Consider the following 13,990-nt stretch of genomic DNA (forward strand, 5'->3'; position numbering starts at 1 on the left):
TCCTCTGAGGAAAAAAAAAATTCATAGTTTCTTATGCTGCACCATTTGACAAGGCCAACGTTTTAGTGGCAAGAACTTTCTTTTCTGGATCTTCAGTACTATATTTTGTAGGAGCAGGGCCATGTTTAATAGCCATTGAGGTTACTTCTTAGGATAATGTTTGATATCACTGAGCTGGAATCATTGTCATTCCCAAGATTTTTTGTGCTCATGGTCTTGAGTTATCCCCATCAGGGTTTGAGGGGATATAGCACTCAAGATATTGGTGTTTTGACTTGCCCGGCAAATAATTCCTGTTGCCTCTCCTTCAGAATGCCTGGCTGCTTTGAATAGACTAGTATGCCTGCTTTGAATGTGGCCATTGGTAGGGATGGCTAGCCCTTCTCCACAGAAATTGCTTCTCCAGATGACAGGATAGAGGAAAAGGGTGATGCTATGCTTGAAAACTTATGTCCATTTTTTTGTTGGTAGCAGTTAGTCATCAATTGTGGCTGGTGTTGATGAGGAAGGTAGACCTACTTCCCACATGATTTCTTCCATTAATGAAAGTTATGGGAGCTGGGAAGAAAGCCAATCTGTTAGTGTGTGAGGTACTATGATCTCCAAAAGCTTGGGTTCCAAAGTACTGGGCTGTCCACATTGGGGTCTAAGGGGAGATAAAATTTAAGGTATTTGTGGTGGTTTGACTTGCCTAGCACATGCGGGCTTCTATCTCTCCTTTGGAGAGCTTTGCTACTTCAACTAGGTTTGTTTTCTTTCCCTGAATGTGGCAATTGATTGACAGATTATGGTAATGATTAGCCCCTTCTCCCCTTAGGAATTATTAGATTTTAGTTTTTTTTTGGGGGGGGAGGATATTAAGTCTTAAAGCAGTTCTTGTTGGGAATGACAGTGGGTCTAAGATTATGAATGGTGGAATGATTGCCTTTGAGCTAACAATAGTGGTCATCTGGTACCAGACTGGAAATAGGCAATGGGGATATGGGAACAGTTCCCCAAAGCCTACTCCAACTTCCTTCTTGGATATCCATTAGTATGAGGGATGCCATCAGATTGGAAGGAAGGGGAAATTCCAAGGTACCCTTAGATGGCAGCTCCTCCTAGTGGTTTATTGGGGGAGAACAGACTGGACCTAGGAAAGGGAAGATCTCTGGTTTCCTATAATAGTAGCTGCTCCACAAAATGGGATTGAGATGGATGGTATGGTAGGTATAATATCAATTACAGTTCTTGCTCATAAGCTATGCTAGATTTTCTCCCTTGGAAAATAATGAAACCATCTCAGAAGCTTAATTGTTGTGGGAAAACTAATGTTTAATACACTGATACAGCTTCTTGATAAAAGTACTATTTTTTTGCTTAGGTACAAATCTAGCAGTAGAAATCAGACACCTCTAAGGCTTGACTGAATGCTTTTGACTAAGTATGCTTACAGAGCAAAAGCAAGAGAGAAGGAAGCTACACTTACCTGAATTAATGTTTTTAAACTTTCCATGCTATTGCTAATTGCACATCTCCTTCTATTAAATATTAACTATATAATATTCCATTTTAATTTAAAATCTGAGTCACCATATCACCCTAAGTCAAGCCTAATTCAAAACATTTAGCATTTAGTTGGAAAAAATATTCTTATAGTCCACCTCATTGTTGAAGTGGGGGAAAAACAATTAAGAGAAAGGGAATAATTGGGAGATCATATAACCTGGAACATGACTACCATGCTTCTGACCACATATACTGAGTCCTCTTAATGGGCAAGAAATGGACTACTACTGAAGTTGTGGGATTAGAAACTAAACTGTGTGTTAGTATTTAACAACTAGCAACATATGTACGTATTCAAGTAGAAACTGAACTCTAAGACAGTAAATATTGTACAATGTTGATGTTGCATTAACATGACTTTATATTTGGGAGAAGATAATACTTTCCAGTGAAGTCCTGATCTGATCCTTGTAGACTTAATTTTAAGATTGTGTTAGTATTGAATAGACTACTTGAGATTTTTTTAATATGGCATTTAGGAGACTTAAGAATTATGCCATGTAGACTTTGGTGAGATTTCTTAATGTAAGGCAGCGAGGGAGGCACTTAAAAGAAAAATGTTTGAGCCTTCTCAGGATTCCAGAATTTTCCAGATTTGGGAAAGTGGACAAATGTGTATCCTAACTGATTTGCTGAAGTTAGGAAGTATTCAAGTGGAGAGCATATAATGGGATCAAACAGAGGAGTCCTGTGAAATCTTGGACAGTACTTTGGGATGCTGTAGGAAACACTGGGTTGTCCCTTGATTCTCTCCCCACTTCTCACTAGAATGTGAGGCTAGGTCAGTTTCAATAGGGAGTTTCTAGTCTCCTTTAAGAATGTGTAGAATATAACTTTAATAAGGACTTCCTATGAGAGTAGTTGATGGATTTGGGCAGCTAACAAAAATAATGATTAACAATGAAAGCTAGAGCCAATTCCTGGCCAGATTAACCGCTTCTCTGAGCAGAAGTGCTCACATAGAGGTTCTGAGAGGGATTTTCCTAGTTTTGATGACAAGTTGTATTGGAGAGATTGGAAGTTCCTGGCTTCCTTAGTCAGAGCTAATTTAAGCAATAGGAGGATTTCCTGCATAATAGAATATGATCATTAATGGAAGGAATTCCAAATCCTGGCTTGACTAATCAGAATTTTTTATCATCATTCCATATGACCATTCTTGATCTCATCAATATGATGCAGGTCAAGGGTCAGTAAGGCCCTGATTTAAAGGTAACAGAAGCAGAAAGGGTGGCAGTGAGTTTGCTTAGGTCCTGGTAGTGGGGGCAGTGAAGTTGCAGCAAAAATAGATATTTTATAGACAACCTTCTGCTTTATATAATTTAGAACTTCTTAGGCTCCTTCACATTGCAAATATGAAATAATAGTTAACTTTTTCCCAGGGAAGGCCTGACAAACAAAGCAGAATTGTTAGGAAGTGCCTTATATCAGGGAGAGATGAGATTGTTGCTGTGGAACTATCCAGTCCCCATGAAAGAGGCAATTCCACTGAGGCTTTTAAGGGGTCAAAGAACTGACATTTCCCACCTCTTTCTTAATGGAGCTTTCAGGAAGGGGAAGGTTCTTCTGTCAGGCAGACTGGAAAGCACTGAGTGATAGTACACAGTGAATCTCCATACTGAACCTAGCACTAAGAGAGGCTGCAAGCACAATAATGACTTCTTAACTATCTCACTAGAGATAAATGAACTTTGATGAAAACTGTTGACTGTGCTATAAGAATTATCGTCTATGTTCTCCATGTTACAGCTTTGTATCAGGAGACTCCATTGTGAACTGAAAATATTTGGCATCACATTTACTAGATCATTAAGATCTGGAAGTTGATCATTCCAAAAGGAGGTGAAACCTCCTTTCTCATCTTCGATCTGAAGATTTCTTTTCATTTTGTTCCACATTCCTTCACATAAGCTGTTAGTCTTCCTCTAAAAGATAATAAAATCATTCTTGAAATTTAATACATCGTTACATGTGAATTCTACCAAACATTTAAAGAACAACTGACTCCAATGCTATATAAACTATTTGAAAAAATAGGGATTGAAGGAGTCCTACCAAATGGTACATGGTACTGATACCTAAACCAGGTAGGTTGAAAACAGAGGAAGAAAATTATAGACCAATCTCCCTAATGAATATTGATGCTAAAATCTTAAATATAATATTAGCAAAAAGACTACAGAAAATCATCCCCAGGATAATACACTATGACCAAGTGGGATTTATACCAGGAATGCAGGGCTGGTTCAATATTAGGAAAACTATTAGCATAATTGACTATATCAATAACCAAATTAACAAAAACCATATGATCATCTCAATAGATGCAGAAAAAGCATTTGATAAAATCCAACATCCATTCCTACTAAAAATGCTTGAGAGTATAGGAATAAATGGACTATTCCTTAAAATAATAAGGAGCATATATTTAAAACCGTCAGTAAACATCACATGTAATGGCGATAAACTGGAACCTTTCCCAGTAAGATCAGGAGTGAAACAAGGTTGCCCACTATCACCATTACTATTCAATATTGTACTAGAAACACTAGCCTCGGCAATAAGAGCTGAGAAAGAGATTAAAGGAATTAGAATAGGTAATGAGGAAATCAAACTATCATTCTTTGCAGATGATATGATGGTATACTTAGAGAACCCCAAAGACTCTGCTAAAAAGCTATTAGAAATAATTCAGAACTTTAGCAAAGTTTGCAGGACACAAAATAAATCCACATAAATCCTCAGCATTTTTATACATTACCAACACAATCCAACAGCAAGAGATACAAAGAGAAATTCCATTCCAAACAAATATTGAGAGTATAAAATATTTGGGAATTTATCTATCAAAGGAAAGTCAGGAATTATATGACCAAAATTACAAAACACTTGCCACAAAAATAAAGTCAGATTTAAATAATTGGAAAAATATTAAGTGCTCTTGGATAGGCCGAACAAATATAATCAAGATGACAATACTCCCTAAACTAATCTATTTATTTAGTGCTATACCAGTCAGACTCCCAAGAAACTAAATTTTTTTTTATTCATTTTTCCAAATTATTCCCTCCCTCCCCCCGATGACAGGTAATCCCATACATTTTACATGTGTTACAATATAACCTGGATACAATATATGTGTATAAATACCATTTTCTTGTTGCACATTAATTATTAGCTTCCAAAGGTATAAGTAACCTGGGTAGATAGACAGTAGTGCTAACGATTTACATTCACTTCCCAGTGTTCCTTCTCTGGGTGTAGTTATTTCTGTCCATCATTGATCAACTGGAAGTGAGTTGGATCTTCTTTATGTTGAAGATTTCCACTTCCATCAGAATTCATCCTCATACAGTATTGTTGTTGAAGTGTATAGTGATCTTCTGGTTCTGCTCATTTCACTCAGCAACAGTTGATTTAAGTCTCTCCAAGCCTCTCTGTATTCCTCCTACTGGTCATTTCCAAGAAACTATTTTAATGACCTAGAAAAAAATAACAAAATTCATATGGAAGAACAAAAGGTGAAGAATTTCAAGAGAATTAATGAAAAAAAAAATCAAATGAAGGTGGCCTAGCTGTACCTGATCTAGAACTATATTATAAAGCAGCAGTCACCAAAACCATTTAGTATTGGCTAAGAAATAGACTAGTTGATCAGTGGAATAGGTTAGGTTCACAGGACAAGATAGTGAATAAAAATAGCAATCTAGTGTTTGACAAACCCAAAGATCCCAACTTTTGGGATAAGAATTCATTATTTGACAAAAACTGCTGGGAAAACTGGAAATTAGCATGGCAGAAACTAGGCATGGACCCACACTTAACACCACATACTAAGATTAGATCAAAATGGGTCCATGATGTAGGCATAAAGAACAAGATCATAAATAAATTAGAGGAACATAGGATAGTTTACCTCTCAGATTTGTGGAAGAGGAAGGAATTTGTGACCAAAGGAGAACTAGAGATCATTACTGATCACAAAATAGAAAATTTTGATTACATCAAATTAAAAAGCTTTTGTACGAACAAAACTAATGCAAACAAGATTAGAAGGGAAGTAACAAATTGGGAAAATGTAGCGAGATGTTGTCTCCAGAAGCTGCCAGATCGCTCTCTGGGAAGAGATCTGCTGTGTCTACTCAAATCTCTCAGACAGATTCTTCTTCCTGTAACGAACCGTTGTCTCCAGGCAGTTGCTGTTAACTCTTGTCCAGAGAAGTGACTTCCCTTCCTGCAGAGAGCCGACTTCCCTTCCTGCAGAGAGCTGCGTCAAGCCAAATGTAATGCAGAGACTTCTCCTACCTCTGGAGTGGTGTCCTCTTTTATCCTCCCAGAGAATGGGCGTGGGATAATGCAAGGGCTTCTGGGAAGAACCACTTCAACCAATGAGCTTGCTCCTTCTAGGATTCCTAAGGTGTAAACTCCCTTTACAGGTCTGAGCCAGAGAACTGTCAAGTCAACCTGAGTTCTCACCTTGTAATTGTCCAGACAACCTGAGTTCTCACCTAGTAACCTAACATCTCCCCCTTTCTTTTGATTTAGAACATAGGATAGTCATGACTTTGAAACATAAATCCATCAATATGGGAGGTATTACACATAATTACATAAATTACATAAGCACATAGTAACATAATACATGCTAGAAGTATATAACAAATAACATGATCAAATAATCATAAATTGAAAATTTATAAATGTCCATAATTCCATTGTCCATTAGTCTCATCTTGTGTTAGGAAGTCCAATGATTCCTGCTGGTTTTAAAGTTCTTTAACAGTCTTCTTATTATCCATGCTCTTTCAGTGTCAGATGTTTCTTATATTTTCTCCTTTATTTTGAGATCTTTCTCTTTTTCTGTCTCTCCCTGATGGACAAGGCGAATACGGCTCGTTGGCACCCATCTGATTCCTTCTCCTGCTGAAGAAATACAAGCAAACCCTCTCCCCCAGGCAGTTAACCTATCTGGTCCCTTCCATTCACCACTTTCTGGATCTCTCCACATCACCTGGCGATTATCTAAGGACAGTGGAGCTGCTCGCACTGGACACTGCCCTTCTGGTGGGTTATAAAACCTGTCTGCCGGAGCCAGTGCATCTTTGTCAAAAATTAGAAAATTAATGGTATAGAGAACTAAATTTAGAAGTTCTCTAGGGTTACCTGTGGCTCCCCCTTTCTTTTGTTTCTGGAGGAGTGTCTTAATATCTCTGTTTCTTCTCTCTACTATTGCCTGCCCTTGAGGATTAAAGGAAAACATTTTTACAGTAAAAGATTCTGCTAAAGGCCTCATCTCCAAAATATACAGAGAATTGACTCTAATTTATAAGAAATCAAGCCATTCTCCAATTGATAAATGGTCAAAGGATATGAACAGACAATTTTCAGATGATGAAATTGAAGCTATTTCCATATGAAAGAGTGTTCCAAATCACTATTGATCAGAGAAATGCAAATTAAGACAACTCTGAGATACCACTACACACCTGTCAGATTGGCTAAGATGACAGGAAAAAATAATGATGAATGTTGGAAGGGATGTGGGAAAACTGGGACACTGATGCATTGTTGGTGGAGTTGTGAAAGAATCCAACCATTCTGGAGAGCAATCTGGAATTATGCCCCCAAAGTTATCAAACTGTGCATACCCTTTGATCCAGCAGTGTTACTACTGGGCTTATATCCCAAGGAAATACTAAAGAAGGAAAAGGGACCTGTATGTGCCAAAATGTTTGTGGCAGTCCTTTTTGTAGAGGCTAGAAACTGGAAAATGAATGGATGTCCATCTGGAGAATGGTTGGGTAAATAATGGTATATGAATGTTATGGAATATTATTGTTCTGACCAGCAGGATGAATACAGAGTGGCTTGGAGAGACTTATATCAACAGATGCTGAGTGAAATGAGCAGAACTAGGAGATCATTATGCACTTCAACAACAATACTATATGAGGATGTATTCTGATGTAAGTGGATATCTTCAATATAGAGAAGGGCTAATCCAATTCCAATAGATCAATGATGGATAGAATCAGCTACACCCAGAGAAGGAACACTGGGAAATGAGTGTAAACTGTTAGCATTTTTTGTTTTTCTCCCCAGGTTATTTTTACCTTCCGAATCCAATTCTTCCTTTGCAACAACAACAACAAAATTTAGTTCTGCACATATATACTGTACCTAGGATATACTATAACATATTTAATATGTATGGGAATGCCTGCCATCTAGGGAAGGGGGTGGAGGGAAGGAGGGGAAAATTCGGAACAGAAGAGAGTACAAGAGATAATGTTGTTAAAAAATTACCTGTGCATATGTACTGTCAAAAAAGTTATAATTATAAAATTAATTTAAAAAAATTTTAAAAATTTTTTAAAAATAAAAATTTATCTCTGTCAAAAAAAAAAAAAAAGAAAGAAATTTAATACATTGACTAAGGCTCAACTGTGAATAAATAAATAATAAATAAATAAATAAATAAATAAAAGCCTCCTGGTTGAATAAATAAAAATCCAGCTCATCAGGCATCCAAAGGCTTCTTAGTTTTGACACATGCTTCTGGTAGATGAAGAATGATTGGTTCTGGGTACAAAGGAATCAATTCTGTAGCCTTGCTGTACATAATTTCTATATTATTAAGTAAATCTTTTTTGTTAAATAGTCTGAGTGCTCATTTTGTTCCAATTCAAACATTAGTCACCAGACCATCTTAAGTTAGGTCTGGTGAAGATGGATATGAAAGGGTGAAGTTTGGTGGCTAGGGAAGAGCTCTAACCTTGGCAGCTTATGGCTCACAATCTCAAGGATTCTGGGTAGAACTATAAGGCAGTTGTTTTACAGGCTTCTTCTAATAGCAATATATGATTATCACCCAACCTGAAGAAGAGATTAAAAAGGCCTGGGAATATGCATGGCAATAAGATAAATAGTTCTGATGATAGAGGCAAAGTTCTGTAAAGTCTTGGGCTGATTTCGGGGGAGTGAGTGTATATTACAGTACTCTCTCTCCAAAGACCAACTGGTTAGTTCTGTCCTAGGGCAGAGTTTATTATATGTTCTCATCTCAATAGAAATGGAATGGAATGGAATGATATAGCAAAGATTGTGTAAGAATGACACATTATGAAGTATTTCATATTTTTTCCTTATATAGCAAAATAATTCATGCTCCTTCTCCCTCATCCCCCTCTCCCCTGCCCAGGGTTTCAGAGGTTTTGGGATAGTTGCAGATTTGAAGAGGGAAGGGTAGAAGAGCAAAGGAACAATTACTTAAGTGGACCAAAATGGTTTGAGAACCCCTGATCTATATGCTTAACTATAAGTACCTTGCTGACTTAGATTCAAGTATACCTTTTCAAAGTTCAGGCCCTCTACAGTATTCCAGTAATGCTCTCATTCAGATCTGGAAACTAGAGTTCAGCTCAAGTAAATTGCCTTAGGTCACACATATAAAATGGCAGTAAAGGATTTCCCAACAATGGAATGCAAGTTCTCTTACTCTAAAACCAGCATTCTTTCTACTGCACCATAGTTATTATGAAATTTTTTTTCTTCATTTGGACTACATTTCTCCAGATCTTTCAGTTCATCCTCACATGGTATGATATCAAGGTCCTTTACCATTATGGGTTCTTGTGAATCTTCTCAAATTTATCCTTCCCCCAAATATAATGCTCAACTGAGGGTGACATTCAAAATATGCGCTCAGCAGTACTAAGACCAAGCCTATGTTTTTTATACTCTCCTAAATCAACTTTAGACTATATTCTCCATCAAAATAAGCTTGTCATTTGCTTTTCTTTGTATGCCCAGTACTTGGCATTGCACCTGGCATGTAGTAGGTGCATAATGTTATTTATGAAAATGCTGAGTGAAATGAGCAGAACTAGGAGATCATTATGCACTTCAACAACAATACTATATGAGGATGTATTCTGATGTAAGTGGATATCTTCAATATAGAGAAGGGCTAATCCAATTCCAATAGATCAATGATGGACAGAATCAGCTACACCCAGAGAAGGAACACTGGGAAATGAGTGTAAACTGTTAGTATTTTTTGTTTTTCTCCCCAGGTTATTTTTACCTTCTGAATCCAATTCTTCCTTTGCAACAACAACAACAAAATTTAGTTCTGCACATATATACTGTACCTAGGATATACTATAACATATTTAATATGTATGGGAATGCCTGCCATCTAGGGAAGGGGGTGGAGGGAAGGAGGGGAAAATTCGGAACAGAAGGGAGTACAAGAGATAATGTTGTTAAAAAATTACCTGTGCATATGTACTGTCAAAAAATGTTATAATTGTAAAATTAATTTTAAAAAATTTTTTAAATTTTTAAAAAATAAAAATTTATCTCTGTCAAAAAAAAAAAAAAGAAAGAAATTTAATACATTGACTAAGCTCAACTGTGATACAGCCTCCTGGTTGAATAAATAAAAATCCAGCTCATCAGGCATCCAAAGGCCGTGGGCCAGATCCTGCCTGCTGAGGACCTTTATGCGACCTGCTGGGTTATGGCAAATGGGCTGAGGGGCAGAGACAGATGTGAGGTTTTGTTTTTACTATAGTCCGGCCTCCAAAAGTCTGAGGGACAGTGAACTGGCCCCCTATTTAAGTTTGAGGACCACTGAAATACATGATACTAATATGGTTGCACTCCCTAGAAAAGTCGCTGCAGAAATGGACCATTAAACTCTTAAACATTATTGAGTATTCCCTTTTTTAGTTTTGACCTCAAAGACCCCTTGAAAGAAGAAATTACATATTGAATACTCTTAACCTCAAGGTCTGTAGTGATGTAATCATAGTGAGGTATTTAAGGGAGTCTCAGACACAGAAGATTCTCTCTCAGCCACAGTTCTCAGCCATAGACACAAGAGCTGATGCCAGACTCCAGATTCCAGACTCCATCTTTGACCAGCCACGTGGTCTCCTGCCTCCTTAACTCCTCCACTAACACCAAGGACTGGAAATAATCCAGAGATCCTCCAGAGAGCTAGTTTGGACATTACAGATTATCTCAGATTCTTTCCAATTTTAAATTTATGATTCAATGAGTAAATGAATGTCAAAATATTTGAAAGGTTGTCAAGTAAAGATAGATTTAAACTTACAGGATCATAAATTCAGAGATAGAAACTTTGGGTTCATCTACTTTAATAAAAGTTAAACTAGTTATATAATTGGGAAAACTGAGACCCAGAAAGATTTAAATCATTTGCTCAAAGTCATACAGCTAGGAAGGAGCAAAGCTAGGGTTTGAAATACTGACATCAAGTCCAGTACTCTTGCATTGTGCCAGATTGATTAGTTCCATTTGACTTACTTCTAACATAGTAATGAGTGGAAATTGTAGAGATGAATTTAGGAAAAATTTTTTAAAAGATCTAAAAGGGAAATGGAAAGTGTTTTTTCTTATTTGAGGCCTATAAACATAGGCTGAACCACTTGCTGAATACATTATAGAGGAACTTTTTTTTTTTTTTGTTCAATCCCTTTTGATTCAGAATGATTCTGTAATTGGGGGGAGTGAGTTCAAGTGCTAAGGTAACACTTATAAGACAAACTTAAAATATAGTACTTTAACCTTGGCCCAAAATTTCCTTTTGTAGAATAAGAGCTCTTCATAGATTAGTTCATGTTTGCCTTTGTATCACAGATATCAGGCACAATGCCTTGTAGACGGTCTATTAAGAAATTTAATTTTTAAAAATTGTTCATTGCTTATCATAGAACTCTTCATTTATATAAGTGAAATTATTTTTTAAATGTCCACCATATTTTACATGTACTAAATAGGTCTAGGGATACAGAATGGAAGGAGGGGCAACTAAGTGGTCCAGTGAACAGAATGCACAAACTCAAATCCTGCATCAACAAATACCATGGACCCAAGATGTAATTGGAATAAGGACTCCCCATCAGGAAAACTTAATATGCCTCAGAGGCAGCTACTTTAGAGTATTAAGAATTGACTTGCCCAAGGTTACCCAATTTGTCAAAGCACTAGAACCCAGATCTTCTGGGCTATTACGCCAACAGATCTTTCCAGAAATTGTAATTTGAAAATATTTCCCATGTGATGATTCCTAGAAGTGAGAATATATAAGGGTAACTCGAGGAAATGTGGTACATGTTAACGGTAATTATCAAGGCCGGGCATCAGACGAATGTTTTTTTTTTGTCGAATTGTCTTACTTCAATTGATTAATGGTTTAAAAAGTCACTAAATTTCCAGACCGCAGCTCTGAGTTTCTGAAGAATCACGTTAAAAGTGAAAGACTTTAAAAGACCACTAGCCATAGGGATCATGGATATGTAAGTGGAAGGAGCTTGAGGTTATCCAGCTCCAACTCTTCCCGTTTACATAAGGTACAACTAAGGCCCAAGGTATTTCCCTTAAGTTTGGAAGCCTTTTATTTAGCACCTCCGATGGCGGCAGAAACAGGATCCGTGAGAACATCCTGCCTACACACACAAGAGAGTACTTCGGGGACCAGGGGTTTTTATTTTTATTGATGTACATGTTTTCCTTAGGGAAATCACAAATTCGGCCCGTCCTCTCTTCCTCCAGAAAGCAGAACGGGCAAGTTGAGGCGATAGCAGTACCAATGAGTTGAGCGCTCTCTCCGGGCTCTCTACATGGACCGAGGTTTAAGGGCTTATTAACAGTCAGGACTGAAGTAAAGCGGCTAGGACGAGCTGGGACTACCTCGGAGTCTCTCTCTAGGTTTCCGCAGCCGAGGTCCACGGCGGTCAAGCTTTCAGGCCTGGCCCTTTCCAGGCCCGCGACCCGACCAACTTGCTTCAAGAACAAGGCGAGTGTCTCAGGCCTCCGGGAGGCCCAGCCCCTCCACTCCTAGAGCCCTAACGCTAGACAAATGCCTCCCCAAACCGGGGCCGAGAAACTCAGCGAAGGGCCAGCCGGGAGGTAAAGTCTCAGATTACCAAGCTTAGAACGCGCGCGCGCGCGCGGGCCGCCACCACCGCCGCCAACCGTCTCATAGGTGGCCGCTGCGCGCACGCTCACCGCCGGTTTCCGGGTTGGTGGCTGCGTCCCCATGACGTAAGAGACCCCGGAAGTGCAACTTGAACTCGGCAGTGGCGCCGCATCCGGGGAGCTGAGATCACAACAAGCACACGAGTGAGTCCGGCCTGAAATGGTGAGGCGCCCCGCCCCCTGACCCTCCCCTTCCCCGACCTCCTGGGGACGCCCCCTCCCCCCAGATCTCCCTCCTCCCAGTCTCCCCAGTCCCTCGGGCAGGGGTTAAACTCAGGTAGGTTCGGCCAGTCGGCTGTTGCCGCTCAGCGGGCTGGGGCGGGGGACGAGGGGGATGGGGAGCGGGGATGGGGCCCATGGCCCCGACTGTAGGGTTTGCTCCCAGCTGGGATCCCCGATGACAGCCCCGGGAATGTGCAGCCACGCCCCCGAAGCTCCCCTCGAGAATGCTGCTGGAGCAAAAGAATGGGTCGCCCAGAAGACCGGGCACCGGCTCATGGGATGTCCAAAGTGCCCTCTGGAAAAGACCCGGGAGAAGGGGAGGACTTAGAACTTAGTACCAGAGCGGGAGTGCGCACCAGACCTGAGCGCCCTAGAAAAGCCTCTCCGGAAATGGGCCATTAAACCTGGTCCATGTAGAGCGATCCGGGAGAGAGAGCTCTACCCATTGGTTAAAGTAATGCTCCTTCTCCTTCCTGCAGGGAGAGGGGACGGGCGCGAATTTGCGATTTCCCTAAGGAAAACTTACCCATGTACATCAGCAATTGTTAGACATTTCATTTTAGAGTCTGAAAAGGTCACCCAAACCAGTGTTTGTCGGACAAAACTTGAACGCGGCTCTTCCGAGACTACCAGCTCTCTCTCCGCTGCACTAAGATTTTTCAAACTTTGGGGTTTGAGTTTTCCGTTTTTGAGTTTTGACCTCAAAACCCCTTGAAATTATACAATTACAAGTTGAATACTCTTACCGTCTCAAAAATGATTGCCTCTAACTTCTAAATGGACTCTATTTATTATTTTTTGCCATTTATTGAAAGCATTTTATCATTATGACATATTTTGATCTCAGACCCTCCTTCTGTGAGGACCACACTTGAGAACTTTTTTACACTTTTAGAAATTAATGAGGATCTTTTCATATAGGCTGTCACTATCAATTTTTGCCTTATTAAAAATTAAGACATCTTATTATTAGAAAAATAGTTTTGAACTCCAGGATCTTAAAGGGTCTGGGGAACCACACTTTGAGAACGACTGTAATACACTGCTTTTTTCCTCGTTTTAAGATGTACTAAACTTCGATGAAATGATATACTTTAATATCATTATTACTTTAGTCGAATTTATTTTCAGAAGTAGTTGTTGGATTAGATTGTAGCACCGTAGGATTTGTGGTCAGAAGAGTTGCTTCTGATTATCTCTATGTTGAGGC

The 13,990-nt window shown here is 39.0% G+C and overlaps 1 protein-coding gene across 12 annotated transcripts in view; it reads left to right on the forward strand.

The window, feature by feature from the left end:
- The first annotated feature begins 12,523 nt into the window (after positions 1 to 12,523).
- Positions 12,524 to 13,990, forward strand: part of ARB2A (ARB2 cotranscriptional regulator A) — a 575,039-nt gene continuing 573,572 nt past the window's right edge. For 9 of the 12 annotated variants that reach the window (XM_074282092.1, XM_074282101.1, XM_074282096.1 and 6 more), the window contains exon 1: positions 12,526 to 12,721. The gene's annotated coding sequence lies outside the window, so the exon portion shown is untranslated. The other 3 variants (XM_074282093.1, XM_074282095.1, XM_074282097.1) reach the window with 2 other exon arrangements.

Source organism: Sminthopsis crassicaudata, chromosome 1 (assembly GCF_048593235.1).
Source record: "Sminthopsis crassicaudata isolate SCR6 chromosome 1, ASM4859323v1, whole genome shotgun sequence".
Lineage (NCBI taxonomy): Eukaryota > Metazoa > Chordata > Mammalia > Dasyuromorphia > Dasyuridae > Sminthopsis > Sminthopsis crassicaudata.